Source organism: Oncorhynchus tshawytscha, unplaced genomic scaffold, assembly GCF_018296145.1.
Source record: "Oncorhynchus tshawytscha isolate Ot180627B unplaced genomic scaffold, Otsh_v2.0 Un_scaffold_17_pilon_pilon, whole genome shotgun sequence".
Lineage (NCBI taxonomy): Eukaryota > Metazoa > Chordata > Actinopteri > Salmoniformes > Salmonidae > Oncorhynchus > Oncorhynchus tshawytscha.
Window position 1 is genome coordinate 461,223 of NW_024609830.1, and position 19,040 is coordinate 480,262.

The 19,040-nt window shown below is 39.8% G+C and overlaps 6 non-coding genes across 6 annotated transcripts; all 6 read right to left on the minus strand.

Moving 5' to 3' along the window:
- Positions 1–3,657: 3,657 nt before the first annotated feature.
- Positions 3,658–3,730, minus strand: trnat-ugu. The gene has a single exon. It is a non-coding gene; the product is annotated as a tRNA-Thr (tRNA).
- A 5,384-nt stretch (positions 3,731–9,114) lies between these two features.
- Positions 9,115–9,187, minus strand: trnat-ugu. The gene has a single exon. It is a non-coding gene; the product is annotated as a tRNA-Thr (tRNA).
- Positions 9,188–11,369: 2,182 nt separating this feature from the next.
- trnat-ugu lies at positions 11,370–11,442 on the minus strand. The gene has a single exon. It is a non-coding gene; the product is annotated as a tRNA-Thr (tRNA).
- A 2,185-nt stretch (positions 11,443–13,627) lies between these two features.
- trnat-ugu lies at positions 13,628–13,700 on the minus strand. Its single transcript has one exon. It is a non-coding gene; the product is annotated as a tRNA-Thr (tRNA).
- A 2,180-nt stretch (positions 13,701–15,880) lies between these two features.
- Positions 15,881–15,953, minus strand: trnat-ugu. The gene has a single exon. It is a non-coding gene; the product is annotated as a tRNA-Thr (tRNA).
- Positions 15,954–18,130: 2,177 nt separating this feature from the next.
- On the minus strand, positions 18,131–18,203 carry trnat-ugu. Its single transcript has one exon. It is a non-coding gene; the product is annotated as a tRNA-Thr (tRNA).
- Positions 18,204–19,040: the final 837 nt, after the last annotated feature.

The window sequence follows — 19,040 nt, forward strand, 5'->3', positions numbered from 1 at the left end:
CATTTTCCATAATGAAGAAGAAATGTTAAATATCTCCCCAACTCACTTATTGACGTCACAGCTCCCCTAGCGGTAGAAATTATATACATACATTAAATACAAATACCTGGGAGGCAAAATAAACAAAATAAAAAAACTAAAATATGACCATACATATGTGTGTCACATAAACATGGCATATGCTTGAGTACCACCTTGACATTTCTGATCTGCTTGCCTCTATAGATGAACACTAGAACATTGGTAGCCAGAATTAGCTAGTTCAAATCTAACTTTGTCACATGCGCAGAATACAAGTGTAGACCTTACCGTGAAATGCTTACTTACAAGCCCTTAACCAACAGAACAGTTCAAGAAGAGTTTAAGAGAATATTTATTAAATAAAGTAAACAATGAAATAAAAAATAATAAAAAGTATCACAATAACATAATAATAACGAGGCTATATACAGGGGGAACCAGTGTGCGGGGGGGTACAGGTTGAGGTCATTTGTAGGGGTGAAGTGACAAGTGACAATGCATAAATAATAAATAGCGAGTAGCAGCATTGTACAAAACAAATGGAGGGGAGTCATGATGTGCAAGTTAGACATCTTTTGTTCGCCTTGTTTTTTATATTTTATTGAACCTTAATTTAACTAGGCAAGTCAGTTAAGAACAAATTCTTATTTTTCAATGACGACCTACCCAGGCCAAACTCTAACCCGGATGACGCTAGGGCAATTGTGCGCTGCCCTATGGGACTCCCAATCACAGCTGGTTGTGATACAGCCTGGAAACGAGGGGTCAGTAGTGATGCCTCTTACACTGAGATACAGTGCCTTAGACCACTGCGCCACTCAGAAGTCCAAAGCATGTTTTTTTGTTTGTTGGTCCTGTCAATGTTGAGTGATCACACATGCCTCAGCACACATAGGTTACTTTGCCTGCTTGCAAATATGTGCTAAAAGCGGGGATGTTTCACAGTATTTCTAATTATCTCACCACCACCAATTATTTAATTTTTTCATAGATATCCACGAACCACGACTGCAATATAGGCCTACACTCAGATAAAAAGGTGCTATCTGCAAACGAACAGGATTTTTCCGCAGTCCCTATAAGGGAACCCTTTTCTTGGAACCCCTTTCTCCAAGAGTGTACTCATCAAGTTTAGCCTGTTAAGTTCACACCATTTGATTCTGTTCTCTAACATCTGCCTGGTATTCCAGATAACATGCAACATAGCACCACCACCTTTGAAGGTTTTCGTCAACCTCTGCTCAGACTTAAATTGCAGTGTTCCAAAAACCTCCACCAGGGGTGACTGTAGTATCCCCAAACAGACAAAAAGGAGACACAAGAGGCACCCCACACTCATTTTAGATCCCAGGGGTCTTTATTTTCATACTCTATGCTCTCACTATCATCACTATCTCCTTTGCCATCTTATAAAGTCTTTACTTAGAACTCCATCCACACACATACACACACACACACACACACACACACACACACACACACACACACACACACACACACACACACACACACACACACACACACACACACACACACACTATAGTCTCTTGCTTACATTTCAGGCATCCAACTGAGGCCTTGGATGGATCATGTTACACTGAGTTGGGCACAGGGATATATGTACAGTCATTTTTAGTGTGGTGGCAAAGTAGTTGAACAGGAGAAGAGGATGTGGTTACTTGTGGAGGGAGAACAAACAAATGAATGTCTGTGTTGCCGCCTAGCTCTCAAATACCGTGCCAGTCTCTCTCTCTGTGAATGGTCACTGTTATCCAGATTCCTTGGAACGTCCTTACCATGAACCCTAAACTAACACTAAACCAACCCTACACTAACACTAAACTAACCCTAAACTAACACTAAACTATCACTATCCGGATTCCTTGGAACGTCCTTACCATGAACCCTAAACTAACACTAAACCAACCCTACACTAACACTAAACTAACCCTATCCGGATTCCTTGGAACGTCCTTACCATGAACCCTAAACCCATGAACCCTAAACACTAAACTAACCCTAAACTAACACTAAACTAACACTAAACTAACACTAAACTAACACTAAACTAACACTATACTAACACTAAACTAACCCTAAACTAACACTAAACTTAACCATTTTATACATTTATACTTGATAGAGATAGGGACATCCCAAGGATTCTGGATAGCACGAACCCTCTGGGAAAACATATGAACTCCTCAGTAAATAATATTGCCTACTTGCTTTCGACCATACGTTATCAACAAAAAATAATTATTTCCAAATAAACCAAATTTGCCAAAACCTCACTAGGGTAGGGGCACTATTTTCACCTCAGGATGAAAAGCGTGCCCAAAGTTAACTGCCTGTTACTCAGGCCCAGAAGCTAGGATATGCATATAATTGGTAGATTTGGATAGAAACCACTCTAAAATCAATATTATTTCTAAACAAACCAAATTTGCCTTAACATAGTAGGCCTAAATATTTCCTATCGATATCACAACTTAAATATAGCCTTCTTACTCTTCAATTGGATCAAGTAGATCTTGGTAATTATTTTCATTGTCTCTAATGAAACTATCTGGGGCAGAGACTCGAAAATCGCTTCTACCTCTTGTAAAAAAATAAAAATAAATAGCACATATTGTCAAGCCGTCACCTTAGTACTCTTTGTTTTCTTTATTATTTGAGTTAGGTCAGGGTGTGACATGGGTGATGTATGTGTTTTTGTTCCTGTCTAGGAGTTTTATATGTCTATGGTTAGTTGCCTGTGTCTGCACTTGTTTATATATGGCTTCATGTTTGTTTTGTTGTTTTGTAAAGTTTGTTTAAGTGTTCTTCGTTAATAAATAGAAGAATGTATTCACATCACGCTGCGCCTTGGTCTCCTCCATTCAACAAACGTGACAGAATAACCCACCAAACAAGGACCAAGCAGCGTGAATGGGAGGAACAGCGCTTGGTGGAAAAATGGACCCGGGAGAAGGATGAGTGGGTAACAACCTGGGAGGAGATAGAGAGGTGGTCGATCGATCCAGGGAGAGTACCAGAGCCCGCTTGGGATTCTATGGGACAGTGCGAGGAGGGATACGGGAGAATGGAGGAACGGCTAGCACGGAAGCCCGAGAGGCAGCCCCAAGATTTTTTTGGGAGGGCACACGAGGAGATTGGCTGAGTCGGGTAGGAGACCTAAGCCAACTTCTCGTGCTTACCGTGGGGAGCGTGTTACTGGTCTGGCACCATGTTATGCAGTGAACGCACAGTGTCTCCAGTGCGCATTTCTAGCCCGGTGCGCTCTATTCCAGAATGGGCATCCAGCCAGGAAGGAGGGTGCAGGCTCAGCGCTCCTGGTCTCCAGTATACCTCCATGGACCAGTATATCCTGCGCCGGCTCTGCGTACTGTGAGTCTGCACAGCCCTGTGCCCTGCATTTGCAGGGCAAGTATAAACATCCAGCCAGAACGGGTTGTGTCAGCTCTACACTCCAGACCTCCTCCACAGCCCAGTATGTCCTGTGCCTGCTCTCGCCCTGAGGTGCGTGTCCTCAGCCCGGTACCATGCACCAGGTCTCCAGAAAGGGTAACTCCCACCCTGTGCAGCACTGTGTAAAGTTTCAGATGAATGTCACAGAGGTTAGAGTCAAAATCAAGACCCCAGTGAGAATTGAACTCACGACCCCTGGTTTACAAAACCAGTGCACTAACCACTGAGCTATGGAGCCATACAGCTGTGTATAAATAATTGGAACGCTATAAAGAAGACACCCGTCATACACTTAAAAGATAAATAACAGGAGTGAGACCTAGGTTATGTTTTGAAACGGTAAAGGAGAAGTGCACGGTGTTTACTAGACAGTGGCTAGATTGGGACATATTCTAAAGGCAGCACACAATTGAACCTGATAATTTATATTGTTTTCAAATTAAAACAAGTAATTGAAATACATCAGACAATGGCTAATCAGGAGGCAGAGAAGGTGTTGAAAACATTGAAATCAGCATTAGAGACCAATGGAGGAAAAGAGGGAAAAGATTGGAGAAAGAAAGGAGAAAAATTATACAGACGAAGAGGGCAGTATTGCCTCTCCCAACTGGCTCCCAGTCGACGGGGAGCCTGGTAGAATGCTGGAAGCGCTGAAGCGTAAAGCATACAAAACCTGTTCCGAGTGGAAACAGGGAGGAGAGCCGAGTAAGGGTAAAATCAAATGATTTAATGATGATGAAATCATTGACCCTAGAAGAGGATGAAACTGTGCCGGTTTATATGAAAAAAGCCAGGATCCTGTGGAGACAGGCCTGGAATGCTGAGCCAGATAAGAATGAGATGAAACATCTATTTCTGGAACAGTGCATGAAAGGGCTGCCGGACCAGGTGCGCACAGTGTGAAAAAGTGGTGGGGATCACTGCGAAGAATGTGATGGAATTCACTGAGATTGCTCAACACCATGTGGAGAGATGGAGAGAAGGAAAAAGGAAGGAAGAGGATGAAATAAAGCAACTACAGAAGAAATTCTTGAAGAAGCAACTGGCAGAGGATAAGCCAGCAAAACAGATGCCTCTAACCAGCACTCCTCAACCTGCACCACAACCTTCTGGAGCCAACACCAGTGACACTGTTACTGCTGTGGTGCAGACTATGGTGGGATTGATGACACCCCAAAGGAATGCGTATGGGGGGGCAACCACCCTCCACAGGATGGCCAAGCTACAATCAAGATCCAGACAGAGGGCTAACCTCACCTGTTATAGAAGTGGAGGCTATGGTCACTGGGCATGGAGTTGTGGGCAGTCATCAGGAGTAGTCTGGAGAAGAGGTAGGGGACCTTTTGGACCCAAAAGGGGGAGAGGCCAATGGGGGACACGCAGGAACTCAGAGAGCTGGCAGGGTCAGAGAGGGGGTTCACAAGGTCAACAATACCAACAACCACAATGGATTGCAGGTTGAGTTTATTTGGAGAAAGATTGAATGAGTTACATGAAACATCGAGTAAATTTAAAACTAATGATTGGAGGGAGTACATTTCCATTTTTCCCAGAGACATGATATCTTAAAGGGGCACACTCACATATGAAATATTAGAAGTTTTTATTGTCTGAGTCTTAATTAAATAGGTTAAATCTTTTGATAAAGGAATGTTGTTTAATATAGTAAGAAACACTTCTTTGGAGGGGTGGTATGACTTATGACCTCCATTGTGACTTTCCTTTGTGGTCTGATCAGCCTCATTGGAAAGCCATTTGGATGGAGAATCTAGGGTCATTTGTAATACTGATATTAAGGTAATTTAATACAAAAAGGCAGTGAAATTTACATTATAGTGTCATTATATTTTCTCTCATGAATGTGGTGTGAAAATTAGCTAGGATAAGTGTTAATTAAGGTAGACTCATGTTAAGTATTTAGGACATATTTTGAGCCAACAGGGCAGGGAAGAAATTGAGATATTTGTGTTTGGTTTTAACACCTGTGTATAGGAGGGTGCCAGTGTACCTGTGTAATGGGGAAGGGATTACATGATAACCAACTTGGGACAGTTTTGGGATTGGAGAAGAAGGTATCCTTATAGCATAGGGGATCCCACAAAGATGGATAGGTTTTCCATGATATGGGGAAAACCTGGGAGCACTGTTGAACTCTGTAAAGGTGATGAAATCCTACTAACCATTAGGTCCATTAAGCTTTCTGATGCAGGAACCTATACCCTCGGTCTGGAAAGGAATGGGGCTGACACGATGGGTGTGTTCTCTGTAAAAGTGCTGCCGAGGCCACAGTGGTCCCAGACGAACCAGAGCCAGACCCAGACACACTCCTCCACCACTCCAGGCCCAACCCTGCCTCCACCTACCAAAATACCAAACCCTATCCATGTAATTAATGTTAAGGTTATCACAGATAGCTACCAATTGGGTACTGAAACTGGATATGACAGTAGGGAACATATGTGGTTGGCATACATGCGATATACTGCCAAGACATTACAAAGGAAGGACTGTGTTATTTGTGCTCATACTAGGCCTGTATTGGCTACTCAACCATTTGCCTTGGGAAAGGGGGAAGGATGGATGTGTATACTAGAAAGTTTTTACCATGATAAACCCAACTCCACCCTTTGTAAGACTCTGTCTCTAGTGTTCCCGGAAGTCCCTCCTCAAAAGGCTCCATGGGGTGTTAAGGCATACAGAGGTAACTACAGTTGCATCACTGGTACAGGTAGGGGTTTTGACTATGGGCAGTTGCCTGCAGCAGATTGTAGTAATTACATAACCATTAATGCCACCTGGCCAGTGAAAGGCTTGAATCAAACTAAGGGTGTTGCTGATGTATGGTGGATGTGTGGCCCAAACAGGCATTTGACACCTGTCCTTAGAGGTAACTGTCAAGATACGTGTGCTTTAGCCAGTCTGATAATACCACTAACCATTATTGAAGTTACAGCTAATCAGCTCCTGGGATCTACTAGAAAAGCACCTAATGATGTTCACCCGTACTCCAGATGTAAGCGTGATGCACCTTGGTCTGAGGAAACAGATAATATACATTTCAACCTACTAGGTTTACCAGTAGGTGTTCCTTAGGAATTCTAGGCCCTAAACAGGAATTATGGTTTATGGCATCTACTACCAATTCTTGGCCCTGCTATTGTGGATGCCAAACAGACCTCATGGATAAATTATATATACTATAATCAACAACGTTTTGTTAATTACACCCACACAACTCTTACTGGTATGGCTGAGCAATTGGAGGCTACTACCAGGACCGCCAGGCAGAATAGGTTGGCTTTAGATATGATCCTGGCCAGCCAAGGAGGGGTTTACAAAATGTTTGGTGAATAATGTTGTACATTTATACCTAACAATACCAGTCCTGATGGGAGTATATCAAAAGCATTGGTTGGGTTGGAAAAGCTTTCGGCAGAAATGAAGGGCGTGGCTGGGGTGGAGGAGTCTGGCTGGATGTCTTGGATGGGAGTGTGGCTTGGTGAGTATGCATGGTGGTTACTGGATTTCTGACCCTAATTTTAGTGTTTTTGTTATTGATGTGTTGTGCTGCTTGCATCATACCTTGTTTGAAGAAGTCTGTTACAGATGTGGTACAGGCTTCAGGTATAATGCCCTTGCTTGATGCTCCTGAAGGAGATGCAGATACGGAATCTAACTTCTAACATCTAGAAAGATGGGGCTGTCTGAGGATGACCCCTGGTTTGCTGTGGGTGAGGTCGTGGAATGATAACTTCTTAAATACATAACATGTACGATATAAGTTGTCCTCTCTTATGTGAAGGGTTAGAGTCCCTGAGTGGCAAGGAGCCCACCTGGTACAGGATAGGAATAGCTAAGAGGACCAGATGGTTTATAATAATGTTTTTCTCTGCTTTACTCTGTTTTCCATGACCAAAGTTTTATCCTATATCTAACATGGCAATAAACAATAAAGTTTTATCCTATTTTTGATAAGTGACACCCTTGTGGGTGTCAAAAGGGAGAGACAAAAGCATATTTTTAGTTGTTGATTTTTCTTTTATGTTTTTCTGTAAAAATAAACAAATTAAATAAATAATATACTTTTTATTATTTTCATGAAATGCTATTAACATATTACTATGTTGGGACCACTGAAATAAAGCATAATGACTGACACCCTTGTGGGTGTCAAAAGGGGGAATCAAAAACTCCAGTTTATATATATATGTTAATCAACAAAGGGATGTGCATCACTTCATATATTCACAAAATAAAGGTTTAAAGTTCCTGGGTTCATCAGCAACCTAGTGTATCGGATGGTGTGGTTACAAACCACAGGGGTGTAAAAAGGGGGATTGTGAGGTTCTGTGTTATACACTATAGCCCTTACCATATCATATGTGATGGAATATTATTTGCTGTGTGTGTCATATCATTTAAAAGCTTAACTGCTTGTTAATCCAAATGCGTTGCCAGATTTCAAAAAGGCTTTACGGCGGAAGCATACCATGTGATTATCTGAGGACAGCGCACCACATCAAAATATTTTTTCAACCAGCACAGGTGTCACAGAAACGCAAATAGCGATGAAATAAATCACTTACCTTTGAAGATCTTCCTCTGTTTGCAATCCCAAGGGTCCCAGCTACACAATGAATGTTCGTTTTGTTTGATAAAGTCCTTCTTTATAACCAAAAAAGTTAGTTTAGTTGGCGCCATTGATTTCAGTAATCCACTCCTTCAACATGCATACAAAGGAATCCAAAAAGCTACCGGTAAACTTTGTTCATACAAGTCAAACAATGTTCTATTCAATCCTCAGTTACCCTAATTTGTAAATAAAGGATAATACTCCAGACAGAAAGAACGGTGTTCAATAGGAAAGGAAAATAACGAAGAGCGCACCCTCATTCATGGGCCCCAAAAGCCTACTTTTCCTGTTGAGCTCCCTTGGGAAAAACTACTATTACTTGTTCGTATTTCAACAAACAAGCCTGAAACCCTGTTTAAAGACTGTTGACATCTAGTGGAATCCATAGGTACAGCAATCTGGGAGGAATTTTTATATACAGACCCATAGACTTGCATTGGAAAGGCTTCTTAGCGCCAAAAAAATAAAACGATTTCTGGATGGATTTTCCTTGGGTTTTCGCCTGCCATATGAATTCTGTTATACTCACAAACATTATTTTAACCGTTTAGAAAATTCAAAGTGTTTTCCATCAAATGCTACCAATTATATGCATTTACTAGCTTCTGGGCCTGAATAACAGTCAGTTTACTTTGGGCACGTCAGTCAGGCAGAAATTCAGAATACTGCCCCCTATCCTTAAGAAGTTTTAATACTTTCTCAGAAGTAGCCATTATTTACTATACTGAACAAAAATATATACGCAACACGCAACAATTGAAATGTTTTTACTGAGTTACAGTTAATATAAGGAAAAGTTCAAGTTAATGTTGTTATTCTTTCAACATGAATCACTGGATTACATGACCTCTGCTACTCCGGTCTGTAGTTTCAGCACTTTTTAAATCATGATGGGCAGCCCAGGACAGAATCGGCAAATGGTAACTCCCACCCTTTGCAGCACTGTGCAAAGTTTCAGATGAATGTCACTGAGGGTAGTGTCAAAATTAAGGCCCCAGTGAGAATTGAACTCACGACCCCTGGTTTACAAGACCAGTGCTCTAACCCCTGAGCTATGGAGCCATACAGCTATATTTGAATAATTGGAACGCTATAAAGAACACACCCGTCATACAGTTAAAAAAAGAGACACACCTAAGTAACCAAACATGCAGGTTTCCCAGTCTGGCTCCTACAGTAAAAGCAGATTCCTTGACATCCTTTGTTATACATTTAATGACAAACTCTCCCAGGTCTATGTGACCCACAGGCAGGTCTGGTCTAGTGGTCATCATTCTTCAGAATTCTCCTTTAATTGTCTCCTCTCCTCCTTTCATTGTCTCCTCTCCTTCATGACCATCTATTTTGTTATTTTTAGGGGTAGATCAGCTTTAATACTGCAGATAGATTGTGTGTCCTTTCAATGTAACTGTCTGCATCATTTCCAATCCCCCATACATTTTTTTACAAACATTCCATTGCATTATTTTCCCTTAACCCTACCACCCCTCCCCTAATTGGAGTAAATTAATGAACATCAATACTTAGACTTCTACTTCTAGCTTATACATAGTATAAACATATTAGGGACACAGTATATTTTACATTAGTCATATTTTCATATTTTTAATTTTAGTCCCACCCTTCAGCTACCCTCAACCCCTCCCACCAATCTCTGAAAACCATCCAACTTTATAATGGTACACTTATCATAGTTCAGTTGTATTCCAGAGAGGTTCGAGAAATGATCTAGATTGTCTATGAGGCTGTGCAGCGATCCAAATGGTGGTTTTAAAAGAAAGCATGAGTCCTCAGCATACAATGACACCTTTGTTTTTAAGCCCCGGATTTCTATCCCCTTGATTTTATTGTTGGATCTGATTTTAATAGCTAACATTTCGATGGCCATAATAAATAGATATGTCGACAGTGGACAACCTTGTTTCACTCCTCTTGACAGTAATACCCTCTTCCGACAACATCCGGTGAAATTGAGAGCGCCAAATTCAAATGACAAAGTCATAATATTAAACATTCGTGAAGATAGAAGTGTGTCATATCATTTAAAAGCTTAACTGCTTGTTAATCCAAATACATTGCCAGATTTCAAAAGGCTTTACCGCGGAAGCATACCATGTGATTATCTGAGGACAGCGCACCACATCAAAATATTTTTTCAACCAGCACAGGCTTCACAGAATCGCAAATAGCGATGAAATAAATCACTTACCTTTGAAGATCTTCCTCTGTTTGCAATCCCAAGGGTCCCAGCTACACAATGAATGTTCGTTTTGTTTGATAAAGTCCTTCTTTATATCCAAAAAAGTTAGTTTAGTTGGCGCCATTGATTTCAGTAATCTACTCCTTCAACATGCATACAAAGGAATCCAAAAAGCTACCGGTAAACTTTGTTCATACAAGTCAAACAATGTTCTATTCAATCCTCAGTTACCCTAATTTGTAAATAAAGGATAATACTCCAGACAGAAAGAACGGTGTTCAATAGGAAAGGAAAATAGCGAAGAGCGCACCCTCATTCATGGGCGCCAAAAGCCTACTTTTCCTGTTGAGCTCCCTTGGGAAAAACTACTATTAGTAGTTCGTATTTCAACAAACAAGCCTGAAACCCTGTTTAAAGACTGTTGACATCTAGTGGAATCCATAGGTACAGCAATCTGGGAGGAATTTTTATATACAGACCCATAGACTTGCATTGGAAAGGCTTCTTAGCGCCAAAAAATAAAACGATTTCTGGATGGATTTTCCTTGGGTTTTCGCCTGCCATATGAATTCTGTTATACTCACAAACATTATTTTAACCGTTTAGAAAATTCAATGTGTTTTCCATCAAATTCTACCAATTATATGCATTTACTAGCTTCTGGGCCTGAATAACAGTCAGTTTACTTTGGGCACGTCAGTCAGGCAGAAATTCAGAATACTGCCCCCTATCCTTAATTAGTTTTAATACTTTCTCAGAAGTAGCCATTATTTACTATACTGAACAAAAATATATATGCAACACGCAACAATTGAAATGTTTTTACTGAGTTACAGTTAATATAAGGAAAAGTTCAAGTTAATGTTGTTATTCTTTCAACATGCATCACTGGACTACATGACCTCTGCTACTCCTGTCTCTAGTTTCAGCACTTTTTAAATCATGATGGGCAGCCCAGGACAGAATCGGCAAATGGTAACTCCCACCCTTTGCAGCACTGTGCAAAGTTTCAGATGAATGTCACTGAGGGTAGTGTCAAAATTAAGGCCCCAGTGAGAATTGAACTCACGACCCCTGGTTTACAAGACCAGTGCTCTAACCCCTGAGCTATGGAGCCATACAGCTATGTATGAAATAATTGGAACGCTATAAAGAACACACCCGTCATACAGTTAAAAAAAGAGACACACCTAAGTAACCAAACATGCAGGTTTCCCAGACTGGCTCCTACAGTAAAAGCAGATTCCTTGACATCCTTTGTTATACATTTAATGACAAACTCTCCCAGGTCTATGTGACCCACAGGCAGGTCTGGTCTAGTGGTCATCATTCTTCAGAATTCTCCTTTAATTGTCTCCTCTCCTCCTTTCATTGTCTCCTCTCCTTCATGACCATCTATTTTGTTATTTTTAGGGGTAGATCAGCTTTAATACTGCAGATAGATTGTGTGTCCTTTCAATGTAACTGTCTGCATCATTTCCAATCCCCATACATTTTTTTTTACAAACATTCCATTGCATTATTTTCCCTTAACCCTACCACCCCTCCCCTAATTGGAGTAAATTAATGAACATCAATACTTAGACTTCTACTTCTAGCTTATACATAGTATAAACATATTAGGGACACAGTATATTTTACATTAGTCATATTTTCATATTTTTAATTTTAGTCCCACCCTTCAGCTACCCTCAACCCCTCCCACCAATCTCTGAAAACCATCCAACTTTATAATGGTACACTTATCATAGTTCAGTTGTATTCCAGAGAGGTTCGAGAAATGATCTAGATTGTCTATGAGGCTGTGCAGCGATCCAAATGGTGGTTTTAAAAGAAAGCATGAGTCCTCAGCATACAATGACACCTTTGTTTTTAAGCCCCGGATTTCTATCCCCTTGATTTTATTGTTGGATCTGATTTTAATAGCTAACATTTCGATGGCCATAATAAATAGATATGTCGACAGTGGACAACCTTGTTTCACTCCTCTTGACAGTAATACCCTCTTCCGACAACATCCGGTGAAATTGGAGAGCGCCAAATTCAAATGACAAAGTCATAATATTAAACATTCGTGAAGATAGAAGTGTGTCATATCATTTAAAAGCTTAACTGCTTGTTAATCCAAATACATTGCCAGATTTCAAAAAGGCTTTACCGCGGAAGCATACCATGTGATTATCTGAGGACAGCGCACCACATCAAAATATTTTTTCAACCAGCACAGGCTTCACAGAATCGCAAATAGCGATGAAATAAATCACTTACCTTTGAAGATCTTCCTCTGTTTGCAATCCCAAGGGTCCCAGCTACACAATGAATGTTCGTTATGTTTGATAAAGTCCTTCTTTATATCCAAAAAAGTTACTTTAGTTGGCACCATTGATTTCAGTAATCCACTCCTTCAACATGCATACAAAGGAATCCAAAAAGCTACCGGTAAACTTTGTTCATACAAGTCAAACAATGTTCTATTCAATCCTCAGTTACCCTAATTTGTAAATAAAGGATAATACTCCAGACAGAAAGAACGGTGTTCAATAGGAAAGGAAAATAGCGAAGAGCGCACCCTCATTCATGGGCGCCAAAAGCCTACTTTTCCTGTTGAGCTCCCTTGGGAAAAACTACTATTAGTAGTTCGTATTTCAACAAACAAGCCTGAAACCCTGTTTAAAGACTGTTGACATCTAGTGGAATCCATAGGTACAGCAATCTGGGAGGAATTTTTATATACAGACCCATAGACTTGCATTGGAAAGGCTTCTTAGCGCCAAAAAATAAAACGATTTCTGGATGGATTTTCCTTGGGTTTTCGCCTGCCATATGAATTCTGTTATACTCACAAACATTATTTTAACCGTTTAGAAAATTCAAAGTGTTTTCCATCAAATTCTACCAATTATATGCATTTACTAGCTTCTGGGCCTGAATAACAGTCAGTTTACTTTGGGCACGTCAGTCAGGCAGAAATTCAGAATACTGCCCCTATCCTTAAGAAGTTTTAATACTTTCTCAGAAGTAGCCATTATTTACTATACTGAACAAAAATATATATGTAACACGCAACAATTGAAATGTTTTTACTGAGTTACAGTTAATATAAGGAAAAGTTCTAGTTAATGTTGTTATTCTTTCAACATGCATCACTGGACTACATGACCTCTGCTACTCCTGTCTCTAGTTTCAGCACTTTTTAAATCATGATGGGCAGCCCAGGACAGAATCGGCAAATGGTAACTCCCACCCTTTGCAGCACTGTGCAAAGTTTCAGATGAATGTCACTGAGGGTAGTGTCAAAATTAAGGCCACAGTGAGAATTTAACTCACGACCCCTGGTTTACAAGACCAGTGCTCTAACCCCTGAGCTATGGAGCCATACAGCTATGTATGAATAATTGGAACACTATAAAGAACACACCCGTCATACAGTTAAAAAAGAGACACACCTAAGTAACCAAACATGCAGGTTTCCCAGTCTGGCTCCTACAGTAAAAGCAGATTCCTTGACATCCTTTGTTATACATTTAATGACAAACTCTCCCAGGTCTATGTGACCCACAGGCAGGTCTGGTCTAGTGGTCATCATTCTTCAGAATTCTCCTTTAATTGTCTCCTCTCCTCCTTTCATTGTCTCCTCTCCTTCATGACCATCTATTTTGTTATTTTTAGGGGTAGATCAGCTTTAATACTGCAGATAGATTGTGTGTCCTTTCAATGTAACTGTCTGCATCATTTCCAATCCCCCATACATTTTTTTACAAACATTCCATTGCATTATTTTCCCTTAACCCTACCACCCCTCCCCTAATTGGAGTAAATTAATGAACATCAATACTTAGACTTCTACTTCTAGCTTATACATAGTATAAACATATTAGGGACACAGTATATTTTACATTAGTCATATTTTCATATTTTTAATTTTAGTCCCACCCTTCAGCTACCCTCAACCCTCCCACCAATCTCTGAAAACCATCCAACTTTATAATGGTACACTTATCATAGTTCAGTTGTATTCCAGAGAGGTTCGAGAAATGATCTAGATTGTCTATGAGGCTGTGCAGCGATCCAAATGGTGGTTTTAAAAGAAAGCATGAGTCCTCAGCATACAATGACACCTTTGTTTTTAAGCCCCGGATTTCTATCCCCTTGATTTTATTGTTGGATCTGATTTTAATAGCTAACATTTCGATGGCCATAATAAATAGATATGTCGACAGTGGACAACCTTGTTTCACTCCTCTTGACAGTAATACCCTCTTCCGACAACATCCGGTGAAATTGGAGAGCGCCAAATTCAAATGACAAAGTCATAATATTAAACATTCGTGAAGATAGAAGTGTGTCATATCATTTAAAAGCTTAACTGCTTGTTAATCCAAATACATTGCCAGATTTCAAAAAGGCTTTACCGCGGAAGCATACCATGTGATTATCTGAGGACAGCGCACCACATCAAAATATTTTTTCAACCAGCACAGGCTTCACAGAATCGCAAATAGCGATGAAATAAATCACTTACCTTTGAAGATCTTCCTCTGTTTGCAATCCCAAGGGTCCCAGCTACACAATGAATGTTCGTTTTGTTTGATAAAGTCCTTCTTTATATCCAAAAAAGTTAGTTTAGTTGGCGCCATTGATTTCAGTAATCCACTCCTTCAACATGCATACAAAGGAATCCAAAAAGCTACCGGTAAACTTTGTTCATACAAGTCAAACAATGTTCTATTCAATCCTCAGTTACCCTAATTTGTAAATAAAGGATAATACTCCAGACAGAAAGAACGGTGTTCAATAGGAAAGGAAAATAGCGAAGAGCGCACCCTCATTCATGGGCGCCAAAAGCCTACTTTTCCTGTTGAGCTCCCTTGGGAAAAACTACTATTAGTAGTTCGTATTTCAACAAACAAGCCTGAAACCCTGTTTAAAGACTGTTGACATCTAGTGGAATCCATAGGTACAGCAATCTGGGAGGAATTTTTATATACAGACCCATAGACTTGCATTGGAAAGGCTTCGTAGCGCCAAAAAATAAAACGATTTCTGGATGGATTTTCCTTGGGTTTTCGACTGCCATATGAATTCTGTTATACTCACAAACATTATTTTAACCGTTTAGAAAATTCAAAGTGTTTTCCATCAAATTCTACCAATTATATGCATTTACTAGCTTCTGGGCCTGAATAACAGTCAGTTTACTTTGGGCACGTCAGTCAGGCAGAAATTCAGAATACTGCCCCTATCCTTAATTAGTTTTAATACTTTCTCAGAAGTAGCCATTATTTACTATACTGAACAAAATATATATGCAACACGCAACAATTGAAATGTTTTTACTGAGTTACAGTTAATATAAGGAAAAGTTCAAGTTAATGTTGTTATTCTTTCAACATGCATCACTGGACTACATGACCTCTGCTACTCCTGTCTCTAGTTTCAGCACTTTTTAAATCATGATGGGCAGCCCAGGACAGAATCGGCAAATGGTAACTCCCACCCTTTGCAGCACTGTGCAAAGTTTCAGATGAATGTCACTGAGGGTAGTGTCAAAATTAAGGCCCCAGTGAGAATTGAACTCACGACCCCTGGTTTACAAGACCAGTGCTCTAACCCCTGAGCTATGGAGCCATACAGCTATGTATGAATAATTGGAACGCTATAAAGAACACACACGTCATACAGTTAAAAAAAGAGACACACCTAAGTAACCAAACATGCAGGTTTCCCAGTCTGGCTCCTACAGTAAAAGCAGATTCCTTGACATCCTTTGTTATACATTTAATGACAAACTCTCCCAGGTCTATGTGACCCACAGGCAGGTCTGGTCTAGTGGTCATCATTCTTCAGAATTCTCCTTTAATTGTCTCCTCTCCTCCTTTCATTGTCTCCTCTCCTTCATGACCATCTATTTTGTTATTTTTAGGGGTAGATCAGCTTTAATACTGCAGATAGATTGTGTGTCCTTTCAATGTAACTGTCTGCATCATTTCCAATCCCCATACATTTTTTTACAAACATTCCATTGCATTATTTTCCCTTAACCCTACCACCTCCCCTAATTGGAGTAAATTAATGAACATCAATACTTAGACTTCTACTTCTAGCTTATACATAGTATAAACATATTAGGGACACAGTATATTTTACATTAGTCATATTTTCATATTTTTAATTTTAGTCCCACCCTTCAGCTACCCTCAACCCCTCCCACCAATCTCTGAAAACCATCCAACTTTATAATGGTACACTTATCATAGTTCAGTTGTATTCCAGAGAGGTTCGAGAAATGATCTAGATTGTCTATGAGGCTGTGCAGCGATCCAAATGGTGGTTTTAAAAGAAAGCATGAGTCCTCAGCATACAATGACACCTTTGTTTTTAAGCCCCGGATTTCTATCCCCTTGATTTTATTGTTGGATCTGATTTTAATAGCTAACATTTCGATGGCCATAATAAATAGATATGTCGACAGTGGACAACCTTGTTTCACTCCTCTTGACAGTAATACCCTCTTCCGACAACATCCGGTGAAATTGAGAGCGCCAAATTCAAATGACAAAGTCATAATATTAAACATTCGTGAAGATAGAAGTGTGTCATATCATTTAAAAGCTTAACTGCTTGTTAATCCAAATACATTGCCAGATTTCAAAAGGCTTTACCGCGGAAGCATACCATGTGATTATCTGAGGACAGCGCACCACATCAAAATATTTTTTCAACCAGCACAGGCTTCACAGAATCGCAAATAGCGATGAAATAAATCACTTACCTTTGAAGATCTTCCTCTGTTTGCAATCCCAAGGGTCCCAGCTACACAATGAATGTTCGTTTTGTTTGATAAAGTCCTTCTTTATATCCAAAAAGTTAGTTTAGTTGGCGCCATTGATTTCAGTAATCCACTCCTTCAACATGCATACAAAGGAATCCAAAAGCTACCGGTAAACTTTGTTCATACAAGTCAAACAATGTTCTATTCAATCCTCAGTTACCCTAATTTGTAAATAAAGGATAATACTCCAGACAGAAAGAACGGTGTTCAATAGGAAAGGAAAATAGCGAAGAGCGCACCCTCATTCATGGGCGCCAAAAGCCTACTTTTCCTGTTGAGCTCCCTTGGGAAAAACTACTATTAGTAGTTCGTATTTCAACAAACAAGCCTGAAACCCTGTTTAAAGACTGTTGACATCTAGTGGAATCCATAGGTACAGCAATCTGGGAGGAATTTTTATATACAGACCCATAGACTTGCATTGGAAAGGCTTCTTAGCGCCAAAAAATAAAACGATTTCTGGATGGATTTTCCTTGGGTTTTCGCCTGCCATATGAATTCTGTTATACTCACAAACATTATTTTAACCGTTTAGAAAATTCAAAGTGTTTTCCATCAAATTCTACCAATTATATGCATTTACTAGCTTCTGGGCCTGAATAACAGTCAGTTTACTTTGGGCACGTCAGTCAGGCAGAAATTCAGAATACTGCCCCATATCCTTAAGAAGTTTTAATACTTTCTCAGAAGTAGCCATTATTTACTATACTGAACAAAAATATATATGTAACACGCAACAATTGAAATGTTTTTACTGAGTTACAGTTAATATAAGGAAAAGTTCTAGTTAATGTTGTTATTCTTTCAACATGCATCACTGGACTACATGACCTCTGCTACTCCTGTCTCTAGTTTCAGCACTTTTTAAATCATGATGGGCAGCCCAGGACAGAATCGGCAAATGGTAACTCCCACCCTTTGCAGCACTGTGCAAAGTTTCAGATGAATGTCACTGAGGGTAGTGTCAAAATTAAGGCCACAGTGAGAATTTAACTCACGACCCCTGGTTTACAAGACCAGTGCTCTAACCCCTGAGCTATGGAGCCATACAGCTATGTATGATTAATTGGAACACTATAAAGAACACACCCGTCATACAGTTAAAAAAAGAGACACACCTAAGTAACCAAACATGCAGGTTTCCCAGTCTGGCTCCTACAGTAAAAGCAGATTCCTTGACATCCTTTGTTATACATTTAATGACAAACTCTCCCAGGTCTATGTGACCCACAGGCAGGTCTGGTCTAGTGGTCATCATTCTTCAGAATTCTCCTTTAATTGTCTCCTCTCCTCCTTTCATTGTCTCCTCTCCTTCATGACCATCTATTTTGTTATTTTTAGGGGTAGATCAGCTTTAATACTGCAGATAGATTGTGTGTCCTTTCAATGTAACTGTCTGCATCATTTCCAATCCCCCATACATTTTTTTTTACAAACATTCCATTGCATTATTTTCCCTTAACCCTACCACCCCTCCCCTAATTGGAGTAAATTAATGAACATCAATACTTAGACTTCTACTTCTAGCTTATACATAGTATAAACATATTAGGGACACAGTATATTTTACATTAGTCATATTTTCATATTTTTAATTTTAGTCCCACCCTTCAGCTACCCTCAACCCCTCCCACCAATCTCTGAAAACCATCCAACTTTATAATGGTACACTTATCATAGTTCAGTTGTATTCCAGAGAGGTTCGAGAAATGATCTAGATTGTCTATGAGGCTGTGCAGCGATCCAAATGGTGGTTTTAAAAGAAAGCATGAGTCCTCAGCATACAATGACACCTTTGTTTTTAAGCCCCGGATTTCTATCCCCTTGATTTTATTGTTGGATCTGATTTTAATAGCTAACATTTCGATGGCCATAATAAATAG